Genomic DNA, 26,233 nt, shown 5'->3' on the forward strand with positions numbered 1-26,233 from the left:
AGGAGCAGGAGTTGGCCATTCAGCCCCTCGAGCCTATTCCGCCATTCAATTAGCTGGTCAGTACCTCAATTCCATTTACCCAACTTGGTTCCATATCCCTTAATATCCTTAATAAACAGGCATTGGGGCTTTGCCAATCTGGCAGATTGCGTTTCATGCCTTGACATTGAGTTTGGCCAACCACTTTATTGGCCTCCAATAAAGCCTTAGAAAAGGCTGACAAATATTGAAAAAAATATTTTCAGCTCTTCTAAAGGCGGGAAGACTTTTTCCCCCATCTGACTACTTACCTTTAAGTCACCACATCTGGTTATTTAAATGACCTGACCTCCCAAACTCAGGTGGGTCAGATCATTTTACTGAGATGGAACTTTGGAATAGACTCCAAATTGCCTTTATCTCAACAACAAAAGAGAACTCTTAAGTGCAAGTTAAATATTACCATTTCTGCTTCTATACCAGTCTTGTGGCCTCTCTGAGTGATACTGCCAAGTTAGTGCCAGTTAAAATTGAATTATGGGAAATTTTATGCTCTGGAGTTACGCCTATTAAGAACGAGACTGTAAATGCTTAAGTTCATTTCATCTAGGATCCTTACATACAGAACAACTTATATCCTATCAGACAGTGCTGGATTCAAACCCAGGTCCCAGAGGCAAAAGGATAATTTCCCAACCTGCTGCACCACCCATTCCACAATTTATGCCTAATTGATTTCCAAATATATCAAGCAGTCATGAGTTGCCTGAGAAGAAGAATAAAAGGCACCTTTCATATTGAAGTATGAATTATTTTTGAAGTGCAGTCACTTGTGTGAGCAACTTCAGCTGTATTTGTGCACCAGAAACCTCCCATAAAATGCCATTAAATGAGTGACCAGTTAATCTGTTTTCATGTAGTTTTGCCTAAGGGAGAAATATTGGCTAGAACACTTGCAATACTCCCAATTTTGCCACTAGAACCTTGGTTTAATAGGCCTCTTTTTACAAATATACGTCAGCCGCACGTATAGAAAAATCCCAGACTCACTGTCCACGATTTCCAGATACGTGCAGCCAGAGCTCCCTATTGATAGCTGACATGTGTAGAATCAACCCTATTGTCCTATCCATAGGACCTGCAACAATGTAGCACTCTCTCAGTACTGCACTCCAGTGTGAGCCTATGTTGATTAGTGAGGGTTTTGAAATTACACACATCTGAACCAAAGGCAAAGGTGCTAAAAACTTATTTTTAAATGTATTCTCGAGATGTGGGCATTGGTGAAAAGGATGGCATTTATTGCCCACCCCCAGTTGCCCTGAGAAGGTGGTGGTGGGCCTTTTTCTTGAACTGCTGCAATCTGTGTGATGAAGGTGCTCCCACAATGCTGTTAGGTAGGGAGTTCCAGGATTTTGACCCAGCGACGAAGAAGGAACGGTGATATATTTCCAAGTCGGGATGGTGTGTGACTGGGAGGGGAACTTGGAGGTGGTGGTGTTCCCATGCGCTTGCTTCCCTTGTCCTTCTGGGTGGTGGAGGTCACGGGTTTGGGAAGTGCTGCCGAAGGAGACTTGGCGAGTTGCTGCAGTGCATTCTGCAGATGGTGCACACTGCAGCCACTGTGAGCCGGTGGTGGAGGGAGTGGATGTTTAGGACACTGGATGAGTCAAGCTGCTATAGGTTTATAATTTTGCACTTGGTGTCCTATGCAAAATTTTCAGGGTAATCCTTTGCCTATTCCAGTAGATCTTCATTCGCTGAATGTTGCTGGATGGATATATGCATGAAGTTCCAGGATGTTTGAAACTCCTGCAACAGCATAAATCTCAGGTTTGATTCAAAAACAAAAACAAAAACAGAAAATGTTGGAATCATCCAGCATGGCAGTTGGTATATGTGGAGAAAACAAACATTTTGGGTTTGTCAAAACTGAGGAATATCACCAAGAAATAGAACAAAGGAATAGAACAAAGGGAAGAGAGAGGGAAAATGCGCTCGCACGCACACACGCACGCACGCACACACACACACACGCACACACACGCACGCACGCACACACACACACGCACACGCAAACAGAAATAGAATGACTTGTAAAACAGGAGATGGCGAAAGTGATATTAGCATGAGACAATAGGAGACATAATCAAAGAAATAGAGACATATACGAGACACGGAGGATGTGTGAATAGCTTCAATAGGTGAGGGCGAAGCAAGTAAACAGAAAAACTGGCAAAACAGAGCAGACCCCTGCAGCCGAGGAGCTGGTTAAATAAAAGAGCAAGTTGGTCCCAAGGGAGAGTCCCAACCCCAAGCACCAACCTACTCCTTCCCAGGATTCAATAGGGTAGATAGAGAGAAACTGGGCCCAATATTAGCACCCGCTATCGGGTGCATTCCTGGCAGGGCGGGCTCCAAAAATCGGGGAGCCCGGCTCCAACCCGCCCACTTCCGGGTTCCCCACAGACGCGCTGACTTGCGCGCGCAGCCCCCGCTTGTGGGACTCCCGCAGGCAATTAAAGCCGGCGGGGTTCCACTTGACAGTATTTATTGTGGTATTTCAGGTCGTTAACAGACCTGATTAAGGGAATATGTCAGGAGGGGTGGGATTTTAGAAACAACTGGGACTGTTTCCCATACTGGGGGGAGCACTCCCAGTTGAAATGGACGTGTTGCAGCCATCAGCCTGTGGCAGCTGCAAAGGTCCATTTGACAGGTGGGGGGGTGGGGGAGACCCTCACTCATTGCAGGAGGCCACTCTGTCACTTGGGACAAAGTTTGGCCTCCACCACCCTCCTCCTAACAATCAAATTCACAAACTTGCACACTTACCCCGGGGTCCAGACACATGTACCTACCTTGCGGACCCCCTCGGATGTACATCTTCCGGATGGGGGCCGCCGTAGCTGCAGTCATGACCTCCTCGGAGGACGAACAGCATCACCAGCCTTGCCGGCCACGCTGTCCACCTCTGACATGTGGAGCTCCACAACACAGTGCTGTGACACATCCACCTGCACTGCAGGAGGGAGGGCAACCGCAGAGAGAGATGCTTCGCAGAGGACACTACCCTCGCCACAGGGTCCACAGACCGAGGCTCAGCTTCCTAGACCTCTCTGAGCAGCAGTGCACACGGAGGCTCAGAGTCACTCGACATGTAGTCGTGGACATCTGCAGCCTCCTTCATGCCGAGCTGCTCCCGGCTGGCCCGAGCACCATCTTCTTACCTGTTGCTGTCAAAGTCACCACTGCCCTCAACAACTTCTCCACCACATCCTTCCACTGTGCCACCGGGGACATCGCAGACGTCTCTCAGTCGTCTGCACAAAAGAGCCCTGCAAATACACCTACACCCACTCTGCAGTGACACAATGGGTGGCATCAGGTGTGGGTCTTCATTGTGATCCTCAGGAAAGGGCATTATTGCACAAACCAGACAAGATTCGCAAAGACGAGGCAGTAGTGGTGCCAATATAATATGTAAGGTGAGTTGGTCAGAAATTAAATATAAGTAAAAACCATGACAAACCCTCAAACACCCTTGTGCATCCCCTTCATGCTCACAACATGTTTGTCTTACGCTTCCTACTACACATATGTGATGCATGCCCTGTGGTTGCAGCACAGGTAGTGGCAGGTTGGGTGAGGCTGACCGTGAAAGAGATGCATGAGAGGGTGAGTATGAGATAGAGCCATGAGATTGTATGAGGATTGGGTTGAGTGGTAGTGGTGGGATGAGTACTGGCGAGGTGAGTAAGTGCAGGTAAGATGAGGATGAGATTTGAGTGGGTATGAGGGGTGATGTGACAGAGTAGTGTTGGCAGTGCAGAAGGAGATGTGGGGTGGGGGCAGTGATGTGGCAGACAGAGTGAAGGGGAATGAGTAAGTGTACTCACTTTGGCTGACCTACTTAGGTCATTGAAGCGCCTCCTGCACTGTATGCAGGTGCGCGATATGTTGGTGGTGCAGGTGACCTCCTCTGCCACCTCGAGCCAGGCCTTCTTGGTGGCAGACGCAGGCCGCTTCCTCCTGCCCGCCGGGGGGATGATCTCTGTTCTCCCCCTCCTCCTCACCCCATCCAATGATACCTGGAGTGAGGCATCATTAACCTGGGAGCAGCCTTCCCCCTGGGCTGCTCCATGCTGTAATTTTTCCTATTTGTTGCAGCATCAGTCAGTGGAGGACTGCCCCTTTAAATAGTGCTCCTCCAGCTGACAGACCTTACTGCACATGCTCAGTCCGCCCGACGCGCAGATCAGCAGTGGGGAACCCGGAACAACAGGTAAGTGGATCCAATTAGGCTGCGATCGCGCGCGGGGCAGACTGATTTCACCGGGCGCGTTACCCACGCGCCCAGTCGCCCCCCCACCGCGAACCCGCAGCCCTCCTAATATCGAGCCTCCTATTTCCTCTGGTGGGTGAGTCCAGAACAAGGGGGCATAACCTTAAAATTAGAGCTGGCCGTTCAGGGGTGATGTCAGGAAGCACTTCGTCACACAAAGGGTAGTGGAAATCTCGAACTCTCTCCCCCAAAAAGCTATTGAGGCTGGGGGTCAATTGAAAATTTCAAAACTGAGCTTGATAGATTTTGTTGGGTAAGGGTACTAAGGATTACAGAACCAAGGCAGATAGATGGAGTTAAGATAGAGGTCAGCCATGATCTAATTGAATGGTGGAACAGGCTTGAGGGGTCCTCTTCCTATGTTCCCACCCTCTCCATGTCCTCTGAATATCAAACATCTCTCTGGCCCTTTCGGCCATCTCCTCCAATGCAGCTGAATATCGGACATCTCACTGGCCCTTTCGAACATCTCACTGACCCTTTCAGGCATCACCTTCCATGCAGTTGGACAGCTCTCCTGTAAGGAAGGCACAGCATACTGGTAAGCTTCCTGCTGCTTGTCCAGCTAAGACCAACTTACCTGTTATGGGCTTAGCCTCTGGAGTAGAGTTGAAAGAATCCCAGCTCCCTGTCACAGGCCTATCCCTCCATTAGTGAGTCAGACTAGCTGGTCAATCAACTGGAGTACTGCAGGCCCACCTGGTTCAAGTATGGGCTGTGTCGATGTGCTCATCTGTATCTATCTTGTGATCTTTTAAATTATGACCATGCCTGTGTAGAATGTTTTCTTCAGCTGTCTCTTATAACTTTCCCTGAGCAATTGGTTTTGCTGTACTTGCCTCTGCTTGTGCATGTGTTGAAAGAGTGTGCTTCACTCAGGATTATAGACTTTAATGAGATGTTTGATTTGTTCTTGAGATGTCGGTGACACATTGTAACAAAGCTTGTCAGCATTTATTACCCATTCCTAGTTGCCCCGAGGACATTAAAAGTCAACAACACTATGTAGGCCAAACCAGGTAGGGATGGCAGGCTCCAGTCCCTGAAGGACATTACTGAACCAATTGGGTTTCTACGACAATGGCAGCTTTAATAGTCACTTTTTCTAAGGTCAGCCAACAAATTATGAATTTTTTAAAATTGCATTTAATTTCACAACTTGCTAGGGATGAGTTAGAACTCATAACCACTAGGGTTACTAATCTAGTAACATAACCACTAGGCTACTTTCACCTGCCTCATTCTTATCTTCAATGCTGTATCAAGAATCAAGAACGAGGGGATATAATCATAGAATTCGAGCTAGGCCATTTAGGAGGAAGCACTTTTTCACACAAAGGGTAGTGGAAATCTGGAATTCTCCCCAAAAGACTGTGGGACGCTGGGACAATTGGAGCTTTCAAGACTGAGATGGATAGATTTTTGTTTGGTAAGGGTACCATGGGATATGGATCTAAGGTGGGTAAATAGAGTTGAGGTACAGATCAGCCATGATCTAATTGAATGGCGGAGCTGGCCCGAGGGGCTCAATGGCCTAGTCCTGTTCCTATGTTCCTGTATGATTTTTTTTCACAGGAATGAAGACAGAAATGAGAGAGAAACCCAAATGATGAAAAAAGACAGTTTTGGTCACCTGTCTGGGTTCTGAATGGCTTTTGGCCATTTTCAATCAAATATTTGACATTTTTCACAACATTTCAGTCATTGCTTTAAAACATACTAGTATTTGTTGTCATTCCACATCAGCTTTCTGGTCCAAATCTATCCACATTAATGTGAAAGTACATCAAAAGTATATGGTAACTGATACGTATTCAGGCGGTCTCAGTGCAAAGTTCAATTTGTTTAGAGAGATAGAATTAATTATTAACACCATGACATCACAGCTAGCCTTCAAGGTCGGTAAAAGAGGCAAGCACAAATTACTGGGATACATTCTGCCCTTTATACCTTTCCTTACACAGTTCAGTTTCCATGGGCCTGTGTCACTTTAAATCTGACCAAGAATCAAAGTGCTGATGGTCAGTGTATGACTGACGTACCCTCTCCGCACGTCCTCTCCTTTCTTCAGAATTCTTCAAATAGAAACATAGATTATAACCCTCGTAACCACTTGCTACTTTAAAGAAATCTGCCAGGTCTTTCTCAAGCGTAATCCAATTGCACCCCCCCACCTCCCCTCACCCAGATCTCTTCGTCCAGGTCATTTTTGGTGTGGGAAAAGGTCGAGTTGTTTTTAGGCATAGAAAAAAAGTCAAAAGAAAAAGAACCACGATGCTCTATTGCCTGCTCTTTAGATTTCAGTGTCAGTGGAGAGATAAATCACTGAATGAATTCAAACAGCTTTTTGTAGGACTGCTGCTGAAAAGTATGGGTTAAAGCCCCCCAAAATGCAAGAGGTTAGCAAATTGATGTAACTTTTCTCGAGTCTATGGTGTGTGTATAATCTCCATTTTCATCATTTGGAAATTATATTATATAGAATTTACTGCACAGAAACAGGCCATTCGACCCAACTGGTTTATGCCGGCGTTTATGCTCCACATAAGCCTCCTGCCACCCGACTTCATCTAACCCAATCAGCATATCCTTCTATTCCTTTCTCCCTCGTGTACTTATCTAGCTTCCCCTTAAGTGCATCTATAAGTAACTATAGATAAGAAAACTGCATCTCCATAGATCTTTAGGAATCCACAACGATGATCTTGAAATACTCCCGACCAACTCCAGCGAAACTTTGCTAAAACGAGCAGTTATTCATTTTTGTCATTTTACTTGCAAATTCAAGTGCCCCCTTTTGCAGCTTTACATCAGGCAATGGAGGTCATAAACAAGTTCAGGTTAATTCGTTTTTTAAAAATTTCTTGTGACGAAACTTAAATCGCAGCCATTTTAGGAACTGTTAGACTTTAATGAATCCAAGTCATATCTGCAAGGCATTAAATAAAACCAAGCAACTGCCTATGTGGGAAATTTAAGGATCTAAATAGTGAAACCCACAGCATGTAGCTTCCAAATCTGAAAACATAAGAGAGGGAAAGAGGGGGAAAAAAGGAAAAATAAGAGAAACAGAAAGTTAAAGAAAACTGGGAAAGAAAAGGAAGAAATAACAAAGAAGGAAAGTAAGGATTGAAATTCTGAATGTACTAGGGATGAAAACCACATGTACCAAGGGTGGAAGGTGCACGTAGTGAGAATGAAAATTTAATGTACTAAGGCTCGAAACTCGAAGTACTAAGGATGAAAACTGCATGACCATGTCCTATCAACCTACTCCACAGTATCTTGGAGCTACAGTCCATTGTGCCATACCACTCACTCTGGGTGAGCCGGAGGAATTTGGGATGGAACCCGTTTATGCCGGACATCCAAGTTGCGGGCGGCAGCTTCCACCAGTTCCACTCAGCGTACGGCTAATGGAAAGTATGCCTGCATGATGCAGACGTACTTGCCGTACAAGTGACATGAATGGGGCCCGTAGTGCCGTTTCCCAATGGTAATCAATCTCAGAGTGACAGGTTGCTGTTGGAAAAATGGATAATCATCAAAGGAACAGCTCATTTTGCCAATTTTTATCTTCAGTCACTTCGACAAGACCAGCCCACCTCCTCCCATCCAACGGAGCATTAAAGGTGCCACCCCAAAATTCCAATCTCCCCACAGGATTTACACCCAGAGAGCACCATAAATGGCACAAGCACCTGCCCTTTTATGCAAATGACCCCATCTCTGGGCTTTGGGCTCTGCCACACCTCCAGCAGCACAGCTGCCCAACTGGAATTTCCAAGCTGTAATATCCAACCCTAACTCTTTAACAGTGATTAAACATTAGTTGTGATCCTTAAGAGCAAGCCCGGCAAAACCAAGTTTGCTTCAAGTGTCAGCTGTGGCTCAACGGTAGCACTCTTGCCTCTGTGTTAGAAGGTTGTGGGTTCATAGTCCCACTCCAGAGACTTGACAACAAAATCTAGGCTGAGACTCCAGTACTGAGGGATTGCTGTGCTGTCTTTCTGATGAGATGTTAAACTAAGGCCCTTGCAGGTGGATGTAAAAGATCCCATGATACTGTTTTGAAGAAGAGCAGGGGAGTCCTGGTCAATATTTATCCCTCAACCAACATCATTAAAACAGATTATCTGGTCATTATCTCATGTTCGTGGGACTTTGCTGTGTGCAAATTAGCTGCCATGTTCCCCTTCATTGCAACAGTGACTACACTTCAAAAGTACTTCATTGAGTGTAAAGTGCTTTGGGACGTCCTGAGGACATGAAAGGCGCTATATAAATGCAAGTCATTCTTTCTTTAATATGTATAGATTTTCCCCAGTTATTTCCAGAGCATACCATTTCAAGCATTTATTTTTTTTTTAAGTTAGATGCACTGTGCCTTCAGTGAGATAAAGCCCTGTCTATATTTGAGCTGCAAGTTGAAGTTCGTTGTGGATTTGTAGTTGACAACCACTGGTCAAGTACAAACATTGCTTGGTCATGGTTTTGGAATAGAAGCTGCCAGCTCTTAACCTCAGAGTTGGCCTGGGCGACAACAAGAATACTCACCTTCGGGTTGGAAGAGGTGGCCAAGGTGAATCTCCAGCTGATTTCTGTGGGAAAAGAAGGGTGAGCGTATGCGTCAGGCTGGTAACTTGACTCTGTCTGCTGCACGGAATGAGTCATGGTAACCCTGAGTGTAAAGACTGGGAGACTGACTGCATTCAGTGTGGGTCACCTTGATCTGAGCTGAATGTCAATCCGTTCAGAGGTGCAGCATGAGGGGGTGACCTTGCATTCCTTTGTCTTGTAATCAGCCAAATTAATCACCCATGGTCGCATAACTAAAACCTCAGAATCTATTTATAGCATGCATGCTCACAAAAATGGAAGAGAATATAATGCCCCATGTATTTTCTGTAGCACATATAGTTAGAATTATAGAATCATGGAATGGTTACAACATGGAAGGAGGCCATTTGACCCATTGAGTGCTGGCTCTCTGCAAGAGCACTCCGGCTACTCCCACTCACCCGCCCTTTCCCTGTAGCCCTGCAAATTTTTTCCCTTCTTCGACAGCACCTCCCAAACCCGCGACCTCTTCCACTTAGAAGGACGAGAGCAGCAGGTACATGGGAACTACACCACCTGCACGTTCCCCTCCAAGTCACACATCATCCCGACTTGGAAATATATCGCCGTTCCTTCATCATCGCTGGGCCAAAATCCTGGAACTCCCTTCCTAACAGCACTGTGGGTGAATCTTCACCACACGGACTGTAGCGGTTCAAGAAGGCAGCTCACCACCACCTTCTCAAGGGCAATTAGGGATGGGCAATAAATGCCGGCCTCGCCAGCGACGCCCACATCCCATGAACAAATAATAAAAAAAAGTACTTATCCAATTTCCTTTTGAAAGCTACGTTTGAATCTGCCTCCACACCCCTTCAGGCAATGCATTCCAGATGATAACCACTCACTGTGTAAGAACATTTTTCCTCATATCGCCTTTGGTTCTTTTGCCAATCACCTTAATCTATGTTCTCTGGTTCTTGACCCTTCCGCCAATGGGAACAGTTTCTCTCCATCTGCTCTGTCTAGACCCTTAATGATTTTGAAAACCTCTATCAAATCTCGCAACCTTCTCTGTTCTAAGGAGAACAATCCCAGCTTCTTCAGTCTATCCATGTAACTAAAGTCCTTCATCCCTGGAAATCTCTTCTGCACCCTTTCCAAGGTTTTCATATCCTTCCTAAAGTGCGGTGCCCAGAATTGGACACAATACTCCGGTTGTGGCCGAACCAGGATTCATAACTTTTTTGCTTTTGTACTCTATGCATCTATTTATAAAGCCCAGGATCCTGTATGCTTTTTTAACCACTTTCTCAACCTGCCCTGACACCTTCAACGATTTGTGCAAATATACCACCAGATCTTTCTGTTCCTGCACCCCCTTTTAGAGTTGTGCCCTCTAGTTTATATTGCTTCTCCTCATTCATCCTACCAAAATATATCACTTTGCACTTCTCTGCATTAAATTTCATCTGCCACGTGTCCGCCTATGCCACCAGCCTGTCTATGTCCTCTCGAAGTCTATCGCTATCCTCCTCACTGTTCACTACACTTACAAGTTTTGTGGCATCTGCAAATTTGGAAATTGTGCCCTGTACACCCAAGTTCAAGTCATTAATACATATCAAGAAAAGCAGTCGTCCAATACCGACCCCTGGGGAACACCACTGTACACCTCCCTCCAGTCCGAAAAACAACCGTTCACCACTACTCTCTGTTTCCTGTCCCTTAGCCAATTTCATATCCATGCTGCCACTGCCCCTTTTATTTCATGGGCTTCAATTTTATTGACAAGCCTATTATGTGGCACTTTATCAAATGCCTTTTGAAAGTCCATATACACTACATCAACCGCATTGCCCTCATCTACCTTCTCTGTTACATCATCAAAAAACTCAATCAAGTTAGTTAAATATGATTTGGCTTTCCTTAATCAATCCACACTTGTCCAAGCAACTGTTAATTTTGTCTCGGATTATCGTTTCTAAAAGTTTCCCCACCACTGAGGTTAAACTGACTGGCCTATAGTTGCTGGGTTTATCCTTACACCCTGTTTTGAACAAGGGTGTAACATTTGCAATTCTCCAGTCCCCTGGCATCACCGCCGTATCTAAGGATGTTTGGAAGATTATGGCCTGCAATTTGCACCTTACTTCCCTCAGCAACCTAGGATGCATCCCATCCGAACCGGATGACTTTTCTACTTTAAGTACAGCCAGCATTTCTAGTACCTCCTCTTTATCTATTTTTAGCCCATCCAGTATCTCAACTACTTCTTCTGTTACTGTGACTTTGGCAGCATCTTGGTAAAGACAGATGCAAAGTATTTATTTAATACCTCAGTCATGCCCTCTGCCTCCATGCATAGATCTCCTTTTTGGTACCTAATCGGTCCCATCCCTCCTTTTCCTATCTGTTTACTGTTTACATGCCTATAGAAGTGGAAGTTCAATCTGTGTCCCGTGTGTCTTAGACCAAAGAAAAACTTGGTTGTTTCATGGGCGATACTAACTAGTGCTACAAAATGACACCCCCTTATATCAATCCTCACAGTCCTTTAAAGCACAGAACTACTCATATGGTTATTAAAAACCTAATGAAAATGCACTTCTAATGTTTTAACAGATTGGACAGTGGTTTCCATTAAGTCTCTGAAAAGGCCTGCAAATTGCTTGCAATATGTCGAATAACACAACACTGGCTTTCAAAGTGGCAACATAAGAACTTTTGGGAACAAGAAAGAGCATTAATCCCAATAAGCTCTTTGATTGATCAACCCCAACTTCTGCGTTATTGCTATATCCTCAATCCCTTCTTTCTCCAGAAACCCATCTAATTGCCTCTCAAACCATTTACATTGTTCACTTCAGTCTCTAGTAATTTCTTCCACAATGCTATTACCCGTTGGGGTGAAAAATTTCCCCATGCCTTCCACTCTCACTCCTAACTTCCTGTTTTTAACTTGTCTCCCAGGTATCTGAACCCTTCACCGCAATAAACAATTTATCTGGATCGGCTTCTTTGATCGCATCATGATGCTAGAGCAGGGCCTAGATTTTCTGTACATCATTAATTTTTACACTAGGGTATGGTAATGTGATGGTTATGTTACTGGACTAGTAAGCCGGAAAAAATTAGTTCAAATCCCATCCTGGCAGTTTGAGAATTTGAATTCAGTTTTAAAAAGTCCAGAAATAAAAAGCTGATAATCAGTAAAAGTTACCATGTGCAAACATAGAAAATAGGAGCCGGAGTAGGCCATTCGGCCCTTCGAGCCTGCTCTGCCATTCAATATGATCATGGCTGATCCTCTATCTCAATACCATATTCCCACTCTCTCCCCATACCCCTTGATGCCTTTTGTGTCTAGAAATCTATCTAGCTCCTTCTTAAATATATTCAGTTTTTTTTGAAGGCTGTGGAAGCCAAGTCACTGAATATAAGGCATTGAAATAACCACATTTGGAAAATCTAGGCTTACATGTCCATTGAGGTCAATAGCTTGCTGAAGCCAGCGCTCTGACAATATAATCCAAGCACATTTTCCTTTCCAAAAAAATAGAAAATAATGCCCATGTGGCATAATTAAGCAATAATGCAGTGAATGAGCAGTATACATACAGGAACCTCCATTAACCTGAGAAGGAATTCCACATATAACAAAAGGGTAAATCACAACAGAAAGACCACTCACAGGAAATTAGAACCTTGGATCACCTCACAGCTCGGCAACTCTATCAGAAATGGAAACGATTGAACTTGCCAAAAAGAACATGGACCTCAGTTGAGAAGGAGAGACAAGCTGAATTTTAGTTTGGGCCGTCTGGTGACTCAGAAGAGGATGATGTCTAGTTTGTGCCACATGTCATCAGGAAGCTGACCATTAAGCTAACCTCTTCAGTCGTTTGTCTCCCCAAAACCAACTTGAACTGATACTGCCCATCAGGGGGAGGCCAGCCCACGCAGTATCTGAAAAATTTGAACTGCTGCTTCAAATAGTTTTCCAAATTTCGCTGCAGCCGTTTCGCCTATAGTGCCAGGTTAGTCTGTCAGTCCTGTCGACACAACTGGGTGTAACACAGACATGCCCACGTACCCTCCCTCCTGCAGCTTCAGGAGCACTTTAGAGAAAGCAGATTAAATGATGTCCTTGCTAGTTAATCTTGTCCAGAGTGAATATTGACACCACTGTGTCAGCCAATGAGTTGGAGGCAGGGGCGGGACTTGTGGTTTTAATTTACAGAGTCTCCGAATTCATGACCGAAACTACAGCAAACAGAGTCTCCCGAGTACAGCAGGTTTATTTTCCCAGTTTTTTGTTTCAGGAATCCCTGTTTAGAGGGCTGTGGGAACGGTCCCTTCCGTTATTGTGTGGTAGGAAATTATAGCTGAGCAGAAGTTGGTCCTCTGAAAGTGTGGTCAAATAACAGCAAAATCCACACCTCATACCCACCACGTGTGTAGTTGACTTTCGGCGGTAATGCAGACACTCTTAAACTTAGCTATATATATTGAATAAAAAAGACCGTGTAAAAGAAATGTGGTTTGAAAAAGCTGCAATGGTTACAAACATTGAAATAATTGATTAACTTGCATTTATGTAGTAAAACGTCCCAAAGCGCTTCACAGGAGCGTTATCAAATAAAACTTGAATTGAAATTAAAAATAAAATTAAAGTTATAATATCAGAGAATAGGAGATAGTAGGACAGTTTGTATAATATTACTGTGAGAGACCATCCACAATTAAAATTAAATATTTGAGATAATTGGCAAAAGAGCCAGAGGTGAGATTGCAGCGAGTTGTTATGATCAGGAATGCATTGCCTGAAAGGGTGGTGGAAGCAGATTCAATAGTAACTTTCAAAAGGGAATTGGATAAATACTTGAAGAGGAGAAAATTGCAGGGCTACAGGGAAAGGGCAGGGGTGTGGGACTAATTGGAAAGCTCTTTCAAAGAGTCAGCACAGGCACGATGGGCTGAATGGCCTCCATCCCTGATGTAAGATTCTATAATTCTACGATTCTAATATAATCTACTTTTGTCTAATAATAATATACTTGACAATGCATGGACTACTCATTAATATTTTTTTTTCTGTGGAATATTATTATAAATGCAATGGCATCCCAGAATGTGCAAACTCACTTGTAGTGTTAATTCCAAGTTAGAAACCACTAACATCACTAAAACTGCCATGAAAACCAGTTGAGCCACATTACTTTCAGTGGGGTTCAACGTTCTGGGGCTTCTGAGTCCTGCCTCCTATAGCTCCTCTCACTTGTTTGGCAAAGTTGTTTTTTGTCTGACGTTTTGACATAATTAAGCCTTTCACGGTAAGTCATCCTAATTAGATTTGTTCTTGGAAACAGCAATTGAACATTAGTTATTTCGCCCCCCCCTTCCTCCCCCCTACCCCCCTCAATATGAGCTACACAGTGTGGGCATTGGTCTGAGAGCCAAAAAACAAAAGGCTTCCTGTTGATTTAAGACTCCTTCTACCAGACGTTCCAAGTCAGTCTCTGTGAAGCGTGGTTTTCAAGATTGTTGTTTGCGACTCCATTTTCTAATTGTTACCGTCTGCAAACACACTGCTAGACTTGTTTACAAAGGTCAAGTGGCTCGCTCCCAGGTAATTGAACTGAACAATGCGAGTCATTGCAAAATGGGCATTCCTGCAGCAAATTTAACACACCGCATCCGCATTGTGGTGGTGAATGTATGGATTGCTGGTTGATTTACTACAGTTGCTGTTTTTGGTCTTGTGGCATCCCATGGATATAAATCAAGATAAATGATTTGCAAATAATTGGGTGTATGCAATAGAAATATTGGGGGTTAAATTGGGCCGCGTTGCACCCATTTTTCAGGTACTACGCAGCCTCCTAAGGCCCCAAAATAGCGGGCAGGAAGCGCGCGCATTTTTCCAACTGGAAGTGCGCTGCCCGCCATATTGGGTAAGGACAAACAAGAGGCCTTTACCCATGCCTGAAGCAGACGTTGGGCCTGTTGCATATCCAAATAAGGGGCCTATTGCCTGCTTCAGGTCCCCTGCTTGCCCCCTACAGCACCGTCTTCATTGTAATGATGTCTGAGGCTTAATATCCAGTGCTTGTCGAACTTCGCCATTTGTGGGCACTCCCGAATTTAAAATTCATTCAGTCCTGTTTGTACAAAGCTGAGAGAGCGAAAAGGGTTCCTCAGAAAAACATGATTCTCAGGTAAGTGGACAGATTGATGTCTTGTGTAGACTTGCCAAACACATTTAAATGAGACAGCATCCATTAATAGGATGCTCACAGTCAGACAGCAGATGCCAAGCTGTGTGATTGAGTGAAATGTTGGAAACGGACCAAGTCCATTGGCATCTGTAAAGAGGAGAGATGGGTCAGCGTTAGAAACTTTGTACGGACTGGTCAGAGTCCTGATGATAGGTTCCACCGAAACATTAAGTTGCCTTTTCTCTTTTCAGATGCTGACAATCCTGACATGTTATTCCAGCATTTTCTAACTGGATTTCCAGCATATCCATTTTTGATTTCTTCTTTAATGTGTATTTGACTGGATGGTCTCATGAAAAGACTTCATTTCACACTGTAATTTTGATGATTCGCTGACTTGTTCATTTATGTAACGGCCCCAGTTCTCTTTCCAACCCCCCCCCCCCCCGACCCCGACCTGGGCACAGGTCAGACAGAGTTCAGCCAAAGTGCACGTCACCTGACGTGACCTGGATTTATGATTTCAGATCATTAATATAGCTCCAAGGTGATCCCGAGATGCCCCAGTGAAGGCTTCCCCCACCCCTTACCCCCCCCCCAGCCCCCAACACGCTGGGCTCTGCACCCCAGATTCAGGGGTGGAAAACCAACCACTGCTGGAGGCCTGACCGACCTCCAGCTGCAGTAATGGCTGCCAGCTTCAAAAATAGCAGCCAGAAGGCCTCCAGCCTGGATCCGATTTCCACTGCCCCTGTAGAAGGAGACCATCTCTGGCCCCGCCCATGTCCTCTGATGCAAGGCCTAAGCCTACTCCTTCTGGGTGCCCATCGCAATGGGCACCCACCCAGGGTACCTGCACCTTAATGAGGCTCGCTAGGGCATCCACACCACCCCCCCACCCCATCACCGAATTTACATGGCTACCCAGCGCTTGCACCTGCAGAAGGCCACCCTCACGGACCCCAGCAAATCCCTGGAGAACTGAGCATTCTCAGGCACTTTGACAGGGAACACTAACACAAGTTAACAAATGGGCTCTCAAACAAATGATTTCACAATATCCTAATACGTATGTTGCATTAGATGGATGGATAACATAAGGCGAAAAATGTGTCCTAATAAAGAAGGGTCGGTAACCAGAGGACACAGATTTAAGGTGATTGGCAAAAGAACCAGAGGTGACATGAGGAAACATTTTTTTACACAGCGAGTTGTTACGATCTGGAATACACTGCCTGGAAGGGTGGTGGAAGGAGATTCAATAGTAACTTTCAAAATGGAATTGGATAAATACTTGAAGGGAAAAAATTTATAGGGCTGTGGGAAAGGAGCTGGGGAGTGGGACTAATTGGATAGCTCTTTCAAAGAGCCGTCAAGGCACGATGGTCCACATGGCCTTGTTCTCTGCTGTACCATACTATGATACGACCACAGTGATTTCAACGCTGGAGTAGCCTGTGAACGGCAGCTTGTATGAGTGGGTCACTCAATCCGATGGGTGTTCTCTCAGTCCGTAGGGTCCACCTGGCCATTCGGAGTTCTGATTGCCACTATCATATTCCGTCAGATGTTGACAATGCCAAAGTTTCCAGTTTGAATTGACATTTCAATCCCACGTTATAAAAATGTCAACGATCTCAGTAACAGATCCTGTTGCAAACACAGTTCGCAACACACAGCCCTCCTACTAAAATATTGACTGCTTTTGGCATAATTGTGCTCAGACTGAAGAAAAGCAGGTATTAAAAGCATCCTGCTTTCTAGACGGATCAGTGGGGAGATGTGCCTCGTAGTACTACACCAAACAGATCAAAATGGTCCAAAGTTAGATCCTGGTCTGTGTTGAATAGCTGATCTCAGCAAATGCAGTAGGTAGCAGCAAAGGTGCAGCAATTATACAATTAGCCCAAATGTCCCTCAACTGGAGGGTGGGAGGAATGAACCAGCCAGGGTTCTTGTTGTTGGTCCCTATCCTTCTGGAGAGTCTGCATGTGTGAACACTGGTCATGATGCCTCCACCCTCACGGCCCACATGCACTCTCTGTCTAGGTTCACGCAGCAAGAATGGACACTTGAGTGAGGTATCGGAGAGAGCTGCTGGCACCTGGGAAACCATATCCCAGCACGATACAATGATTCAGGAGAGAATGGGAGAAATAAAGAACAAAGGAAAGAAAAGAAAGACTTGCATTTATACAGTGCCTTTCACGACCACAGGACGTCCCAACCTGGAGGAAAGAAATGGTCTGATGTTTAGCAATATGCTTGATAGTGCTTGAGGTCTGAGGAATGCTACCTGTAGAATTTACACAATCTTACTGCCAGGATTGTGTCAGCAGATCAATATTAACTAAAGTTACTGTTTCCTAATCACAGTTCCAGGCATTAGACCATTCAACAATAGTTAACACTTTTAATTATTAATCAGTAAAAGTTCATTTATTGGAGTGGATTTAGTATGGCTTTAAACAGCGTGATTTCAAATTGAAAACAAAACTCTTGAAGGTTGGAATCTTTCTTGCAGTGAGGAGTATGGGGTTACCTCTGAGATGTTGCTACATGTCCCATTCTTGCTGGCCCCTCCAGCTGTGTTCTTTCAATGCTGAGGCTGTAATTGATTGATTGTCACGGGTGATGGTCTTTTCCTGGACTTCCATGGGGTGTGTGTAGAGTGTGTTTGAACAAGTGTTTTGATTCTCCAGACTGTTCGGACATTGATAGAACAGGATAATGATGGGGGGGAGGGGGGGTTTAACAGGGGAAAAAAAGAATCCTGCTCCCTGGTCCCTGTCACATTTGTTGGCAATCCATGATGATTTCTGCTTCCAGAGAGCAAACGATGAACAGCAAACTACAGCTGACACGTGTTTTTTTGTCAAAAACGCTTATTAACAGCTCTGGTGGGGAATTGATCAATCAGAGAATCTCATGGTATGGATTGAAGTTCATAGCACTCTCCCTGAAATGATTTTATGTCATTAAGTTTAAAAACTGCTGACGTGCGACAAGGTTTTATTTTTACAGCCAATATAGGCAGTTGATGATCTGCAATGTTTGAATAAAAGAGCAAAGTTGATCCTTCGCTTTTCCACGGCCCTCTTTTTTGGAGCAAAACCACTCGGCAGTGATGCTAAAGCCGTGGAGTAAATGCACCTTTTGATCTTCTCGGGGTTGGATGCTGCTACTTTATCTCAGTGAAGGTTGGAATCAGAAGCCTAACTCTTGAACACTGTGGTATCTTAAAGCTGCCCTGACCCATAGCTCCCATTCCTTTGTGCTTCATTTCACAGAAGGATTGATCTGTTTAAATTTTAAATTAAAATTGATTTTAAACAGGCACTTGTTTCCTTGGGGAAAAGTGCAGCAGGGCTTGCTTAGTTTTCAGCTCGAGGGTGTCGCACACAAGTGGAGTGATGGTGAGTTTTGGCAAGCTTAATGTCATGTGTTTGTAAACAAATGAGCAAAGCTTTGCCGAGCACTCGTATGAAATGCCGTTGTTTGCTATTTTAACATAGGCTTAAGGCCATTTAAAACAAACATTTAAAAATGCGGCAAAGGAATTTCATACGAGCACTTTAAATCTTCATACTTCAATAACACAAGGTGTTGTTTCACCCCACTTGGGATTCTCCTCCATATTCAATGCTGTAAATCATTTTTATTTTTAAAAAATTGAGTGAACACTTCATAAGCACCTTATCATAAAACCTGTAAACAATTTTACAACACCAAGTTATAGTCCAACAATTTTATTTGAAATTCACAAGCTTTCGGAGGCTTCCTCCTTCCTCAGGTGAATGTTGTGGAAATGAAATCCTCGAACCCTTCGCATTTATAAATCACAGAACAATACCTGGTGATTACAGATAGTCTTTCCAACTGCCCGTTGCCAAGGCAATCACAGTGTGCAGACAGAGAGGTGTTACCTACAGGGCCACCGAATATACAAACAACCAAAAAAAAACAAACAGAGAGAGAGAGGCAGAAACATAGAAACATCCGGAAGGAAGAGAAAGACAGCAAATGACCCGTTATATTAAAAACAGTTAACTTTTGTTCGCTGGTGGGGTTACGTGTAGCGTGACATGAACCCAAGATCCCGGTTGAGGCCGTCCTCATGGGTGCGGAACTTGGCTATCAATTTCTGCTCGACGATTTTGCGTTGTTGTGTGTCTCGAAGGCCGCCTTGGAGTACGCTTACCCGAAGGTCGGTGGCTGAATGTCCTTGACTGCTAAAGTGTTCCCCGACTGGGAGGGAACCCTCCTGTCTAGCGATTGTTGCGCAGTGTCCGTTCATCCGTTGTCGCAGTGTCTGCATGGTTTCGCCAATGTACCATGCTCTGGGGCATCCTTTCCTGTTTCCTGAAGGATGTCAACACGTAACCCCACCAGCGAACAAAAGTTATCTGTTTTTAATATAACGGGTCATTTGCTGTCTTTCTCTTCCTTCCGGATGTTTCTATGTTTCTGCCTATCTCTCTCTGTTTTTTTTTTGGTTGTTTGTATATTCGGTGGCCCTGTAGGTAACACCTCTCTGTCTGCACACTGTGATTGCCTTGGCAACGGGCAGTTGGAAAGACTGTCTTTAATCACCAGGTATTGTCCTGTGATTTATAAATGCGAAGGGTTCGCGGATTTCATTTCCACACCATTCACCTGAGGAAGGAGGAAGCCTCCGAAAGCTTGTGAATTTCAAATAAAATTGTTGGACTATAACTTGGTGTTGTAAAATTGTTTACAATTGTCAACCCCAGTCCATCACCGGCATCTCCACATCATCATTATCATAAAACAACAGAGTTACAACACAGACAAGAATCTGTCTTATTACTGTAAAGGAGTTGAATATCCACGGTGGTTCTCCCAATTGACTGCTGTAATTTCGGTGGAAGACCCAATAGTGTTTCCATTGTTTCTCCAGGGCTTCCATGGATCTTATGCCGAGGTTATGGAGGATGATCGGGAGAATCTCAGCGGAAGTTCAACCCCTTTAGTCTCAATCGTGTCATCTCATTGTTGTCCCCAAAAACAGTACCTCAGTAAAATCATTACAGTCTATTTTTATATAGCTGACTACAGGTGATATTAGCTCATAACCTGCCTCCATTTGCTACATAAGATTTTAGGGGTGGCACCTTTCTGGTCTGTGGTAATCCAACATCAACAAAAACAGGCTAACAAGGTCATTCATCTGTTTGCTGTTTGTGGGATCTTGCTGTGCACAAAATGTCTGTTATGTTTGCCTGCGGCCTCGATTTTAACCCCCCACCTGTTCGAAATTTAACAAAGACCAAATCAGGCCATTGAGGAGGCTCCCACATAAGGCAGGCAGGGACCTAGTTAGCATTGAAAAGTCTTGGCCCAGTGACATCATGATCACAATGACTAGTGATCCATCTCAGGGGGAAGGAAAAACTAGAACTCCATCTCATGGGGAAAGACAAACTAGAGCACCATCTCAGGGGGAAGGAAAAACTAGAGCACCATCTCAGGGAAAGGAAAACCAGAGCCCCATTTCAGGGGGAAAGACAAACTAGAGTTACATGTAGTATTGTGTTGAATTCTGGGCATCACACTATAGGAAGGATGTCAAGGCCTTGGAGGGGGTGCAGAAGAGATTAACTACAATGGTACCAGTTATGCGGAGAGACTAGAGAAGCTGGGATTGTTCTCTTTAGAGTAGAGAAGGTTAAGGGGAGATTTAATAGAGGCGTTCAAAATCATGAGTTTTGATAGAGTAAATAAGGAACAATTGTTTCCAGTGGCAGAAGAGTCAGTAACCAGAGGATGCAGATTTAAGATGATTGGCAAAACAACAGAGGGGGAGATGAGGAGAATTTTCTTTACAGAGGGAGTTGTTATGATCTTGAATGCACTGACTGAAAGGGTGGTGGAAGCAGATTCAATAATAACCTTCAAAAGGGAATTGGATAAATACATGAAAAGGAAACATTTGCAAGGCTATGGGGAAAGAGCAGAGTGAACAATTTGGGAGTTTGGTAAGTGTGGGTGTTCGGTGAAGTGGGGGAAGGAGGTGCTCCTTTGCTTTGCCTTGCTTTTCCTAATTTTTTCCGCAGAGCAGCAGCAGACCGATCACCGAGAGCGGGGATACAAGCAGCAGACCGAGGCCCAAGAGCGGGGATACAAGCAGCAGCAGACCAAGGCCCGAGAGCGGGGATACAAGCAGCAGACCGAGGCCCGAGAGCGGGGATACAAGCAGCAGCAGACCAAGGCCCGAGAGCGGGGATACAAGCAGCAGACCGAGGCCCGAGAGCGGGGATACAAGCAGCAGCAGACCGAGGCCCGAGAGTGGGGATACAAGCAGCAGCAGACCGAGGCCTGAGAGTGGGGATACAAGCAGCAGCAGACCGAGGCCTGAGAGCGGGGATACAAGCAGCAGCAGACCGAGGCCCAAGAGTGGGGATACAAGCAGCAGCAGACCGAGGCCCAAGAGTGGGGATACAAGCAGCAGCAGACCGAGGCCTGAGAGCGGGGATACAAGCAGCAGACCGAGGCCCGAGAGTGGGGATACAAGCAGCAGCAGACCGAGGCCCGAGAGCGGGGATACAAGCAGCAGCAGACCAAGGCCCGAGAGCGGGGATACAAGCAGCAGCAGACCGAGGCCTGAGAGCGGGGATACAAGCAGCAGCAGACCGAGGCCCGAGAGCGGGGATACAAGCAGCAGCAGACCAAGGCCCGAGAGCAGGGATATGAGCAGCAGCAGACCGAGGCCCGAGAGCGTAGATAAAATCAGCAGCAGACCGAGGCCTGAGAGCGGGGATACAAGCAGCAGCAGACCGAGGCCCGAGAGCGGGGATACAAGCAGCAGCAGACCGAGGCCCGAGAGCGGGGATACAAGCAGCAGCAGACCGAGGCCCGAGAGCAGGGATACGAGCAGCAGCAGACCGAGGCCCGAGAGCGGGGATACAAGCAGCAGACCGAGGCCCGAGAGCGGGGATACGAGCAGCAGACCGAGGCCCGAGAGCAGGGATACGAGCAGCAGCAGACCAAGGCCTGAGAGCGGGGATACAAGCAGCAGCAGACCGAGGCCCGAGAGAGGGGATACAAGCAGCAGCAGACCGAGGCCCGAGAGAGGGGATACAAGCAGCAGCAGACTGAGGCCCGAGAGCGGGGATACAAGCAGCAGCAGACCGAGGCCCGAGAGCGGGGATACAAGCAGCAGACCGAGGCCCGAGAGCGGGGATACGAGCAGCAGCAGACCGAGGCCCGAGAGCAGGGATACAAGCAGCAGACCGAGGCCCGAGAGTGGGGATACGAGCAGCAGACCGAGGCCCAAGAGCGGGGATACAAGCAGCAGACCGAGGCCCGAGAGTGGGGATAAAAGCAACAGACCGAGGCCCGAGAGCAGGGATACAAGCAGCAGCAGACCTGCAACAAGAAGAGAAAACTGCAATGTGACGTCACAGGTGAGGCAGGCAAGTGATTGGTAGTGACTGCGTGCTAAGTTTTAAGTTAACATTTGGCATATAACTAAATTTTAAAAACTAAACTTAATTTAATTAATTTAATGAATTAAACGAGGTAAAAAATTTGATTAACACTAAACTAATGAATTAAATAAATAAAATAATGGGAGAACAGGCGATGTGTTGCTGCTGCAATATGTGGGAGCTTGTGGACATTTTTTGTCCAAGGTGACTACATCTGCGGTAAGTGTCTGCGGCTAGAGGAACTTTGGCTGCGAGTCGAGGAGCTGGAGTCCGAGCTGTGGAGATTGCGAGACATCAGGGAGGGAGAAAGCTACCTGGACATTTGTTCCAGGAGGCAGCCACACCCCTTAGATTAAATACTTTAGACTCGACACGTGGTCAGGGACAGGAGGTGTGACTGCGAGTGAGGCAGGTCCGGGGGTCCAGGAGGTAGCACTGCAGGAGCTTCAGTCCCTGCACTTGTGCAATAAATTCGAGGTTCTTGCAACTCTTGTGGACAAGTGTGGGGACTGCGGGGAGGACGAGCAAACTGACCTCGGTGCCGTGGTACAGGAAGCCGTTCAAGTGGGCGGAGTAAAAAGGAAGGTGGTTGTAGTAGGCGACAATATAGTTAGGGGGATAGACACTGTTCTCTGCACCCAGGAGCATATGTTCCGAAGGCTATGTTGCCTACCCGGTGCCAGGGTTAAGGACATCTCCGGGCTGAAGAAGAACTAAGAGTGGGAGGGGGAGTATCCAGTTGTCATGGTCCAACGACATAGGAACATAGGAACACAGGAACAGGAGTAGGCCATTCAGCCCCTCGTGCCTGCTCCGCCATTTGATAAGATCATGGCTGATCTGTGATCTAGCTCCATATACCTGCCTTTGGCCCATATCCCTTAATACCTTTGGTTGCCAAAAAGCTATCATCTCAGATTTAAATTTAGCAATTGAGCTAGTATCAATTGCCATTTGCGGAAGAGAGTTCCAAACTTCTACCACCCTTTGTGTGTAGAAATGTTTTCTAATCTCGCTCCTGAAAGGTCTGGCTCTAATTTTTAGACTGTGCCCCCTACTCCTAAAATCCCCAACCAGCGGAAATAGTTTCTCTCTATCCACCCTATCTGTTCCCCTTAATATCTTATAAACTTCGATCAGATCACCCCTTAACCTCTAAACTCTAGAGAATACAACCCCAATTTGTGTAATCTCTCCTCGTAACTTAACCCTTGAAGTCCGGGTATCATTCTAGTAAACCTACGCTGCACTCCCTCCAAGGCCAATATGTCCTTCCGAAGGTGCGGTGCCCAGAACTGCTCACAGTACTCCAGGTGCGGTCTAACCAGGGTTTTGTATAGCTGCAGCATCACTTCTGCCCCTTGTACTCTAGTCCTCTAGATTATAAAGGCCAGCATTCCATTAGCCTTATTGATTATTTTCTGCACCTGTTCATGACACTTCAATGATCTATGTATCTGAACCCCTAAGTCCCTTTGGACATCCACTGTCTTTAACTTTTTACCATTTAGAAAGTACCCTGTTCTATCCTTTATTGATCCAAAGTGGATGACCTCACATTTGTCTACATTGAATTCCATTTGCCACAATTTTGCCCATTCACCTAATCTAGGACTAAGAAAAAGGTTCTGCTGAGAGTTTGAACAGCTAGGGACTAAATTAAAAAGCAGAACCATAAAGGTAATAATCTCTGGACTCAAAGATCAGTGTAGGAGAAGTGGATTTCGATTCGTGGGGCACTGGCATCAGTACTGAGGAAAGAGAAAGCTGTTCCGTTGGGACGGACTACACCTGAACCGTGCTGGGACCAGCGTTCTAGCGAATCGAATAACTAGGGAGGTAGATAGGGCTTTACACTAAATAACGGGGTGGGTGGGGGTGGGTGGGGGGTGGGGGGGGAGGGCAATGGCTAACACTTAAGGAACAAATGTATGAATTGCAACAATTAAACATTCCTTTCTGGCGCAAAGACACAAAAGGAAAAGCGGCCCAACCATAGCTAACAAAAGAAATTAAGGATAATATTAGATCCAAAGAGGAGTCATATAAAGTTTCCAGAATAAGTAGCAAGCCAAAGGATTGGGAACAGTTTAGAATTCAGCAAAAAAGGACCAAGAGATTGATTAAGAGGGGAATAGAGTATGAGAGTAAACTTGCAAGGAACATAAAAGTGGACTGTAAAAGATTCTACAAGTATGTAAAAAGAAAAAGATTAGTGAAGACAAATGTAGGTCCCTTACAGTCAGAAACAGGAGAATTTATAATGGAGAACAAGGAAATGGCAGAGCAATTAAACAAATACTTTAGCTCTGTCTTCATGGAAGAGGACACAAATAACTTCCCAGAAATGCTAGGGAACCAAGGGTCTAGTGAGAAGGAGGATTTAAAGGAAATTAGTATTCGTAAAAAAAATAATGCTGGAGAAATTAATGGGACTGAAAGCCAATAAATCCCCGGGGCCTGGTAATCTGCATCCCAGAGTACTAAAAGAGGTAGCCATGGAAATAGTGGATGCATTAGTTGTCATCTTCCAAAATTCCATAGATTATGGAACAGTTCCTGCAGATTGGAGGGTGGCAAATGTAACCCCACTATTTAAAAAAGGAGGGAGAGAGAAAACAGGGAACTACAGACCAGTTAGCCTAACATCAGTAGTAGGGAAAATGTTAGAGTCTATTATAAAGGATGTGATAACAGGACACTTAGAAAATGTCAACGGGATTTGACAAAGTCAACGTGGATTTATGAAAGGGAAATCGTGTTTGACAAACCTACTGGAGTTTTTTGAGGATGTAACTGGTAGAATAGATAAGGGAGAACCAGTGGATTTGGTGTATTTGGATTTTCAGAAGGCCTTTGATAAAGTCCCACATAAGAGGTTAGTATGCAAAATTAAAGCACATGGGATTGGTGGTAATATACTGGCATGGATTGAAAATTGGTTAACAGACAGGAAACAGAATACGAATAAATGGATCTTTTTCAGGGTGACAGGCAATGACTAGTGGGGTAGAGCAGGGATCAATGCATGGACCCCAGCTGTTCACAATATATATCAATGATTTGGATGAGGGAACCAAATGCAATATTTCCAAGTTTGCTGATGACACAAAACTAGATGAGATCATGAGTTGTGAGGAGGATGCAAAAAGGCTTCAAGGCAATTTAGACAAGTTGAGTGAGCGGGCAAATACATGCCAGATGCAGTATGACATGGATAAATGTGAAGTTATCCACTTCGGAAGGAAAAATAGAAAGGCAGAGTATTATTTAAATGGTGATAGATTGGGAAATGTTGATGTACAAAGGGACCTGGGTTTTCTTATACACCAGTCATTGAAAGCAAACATGCAGGTGCAGCAAGCAGTTAGGAAGACAAATGGTATGTTGGCCTTCATTGCAAGAGGATTTGAGTACAGGAGCAAAGATGTCTTCCTGCAGTTATACAGGGCCTTAGTGAGACCACACCTGGAGTATTGTGTGCAGTTCTGGTCTCCTTATCTAAGAAAGGATATACTTGCCATAGAGGGAGTGCAGCAAAGATTCACCAGACTGATTCCTGGGAGGACTGTCATGAGGAGAGATTGGGTCGATTAGGCCTGTATCCACTCGAGTTTAGAAGAATGAGAGGGGAGCTCATTGAAACATGTAAAATTCTTACAGGGCTAGACAGACTG

At 45.2% G+C, this 26,233-nt stretch overlaps 1 protein-coding gene across 1 annotated transcript in view; it reads right to left on the reverse strand.

The window, feature by feature from the left end:
* LOC137324445 (uncharacterized) overlaps positions 1-12,965 on the reverse strand; it is a 44,627-nt gene extending 31,662 nt beyond the window's left edge. The window contains exon 1 of the mRNA XM_067988769.1: positions 12,579-12,965. The gene's annotated coding sequence lies outside the window, so the exon portion shown is untranslated. The remainder of the gene's footprint in view (positions 1-12,578) is intronic.
* Positions 12,966-26,233: the final 13,268 nt, after the last annotated feature.

The sequence above is a fragment of the Heptranchias perlo genome, chromosome 1, assembly GCF_035084215.1.
Source record: "Heptranchias perlo isolate sHepPer1 chromosome 1, sHepPer1.hap1, whole genome shotgun sequence".
NCBI classification, from domain to species: Eukaryota; Metazoa; Chordata; class Chondrichthyes; order Hexanchiformes; family Hexanchidae; genus Heptranchias; species Heptranchias perlo.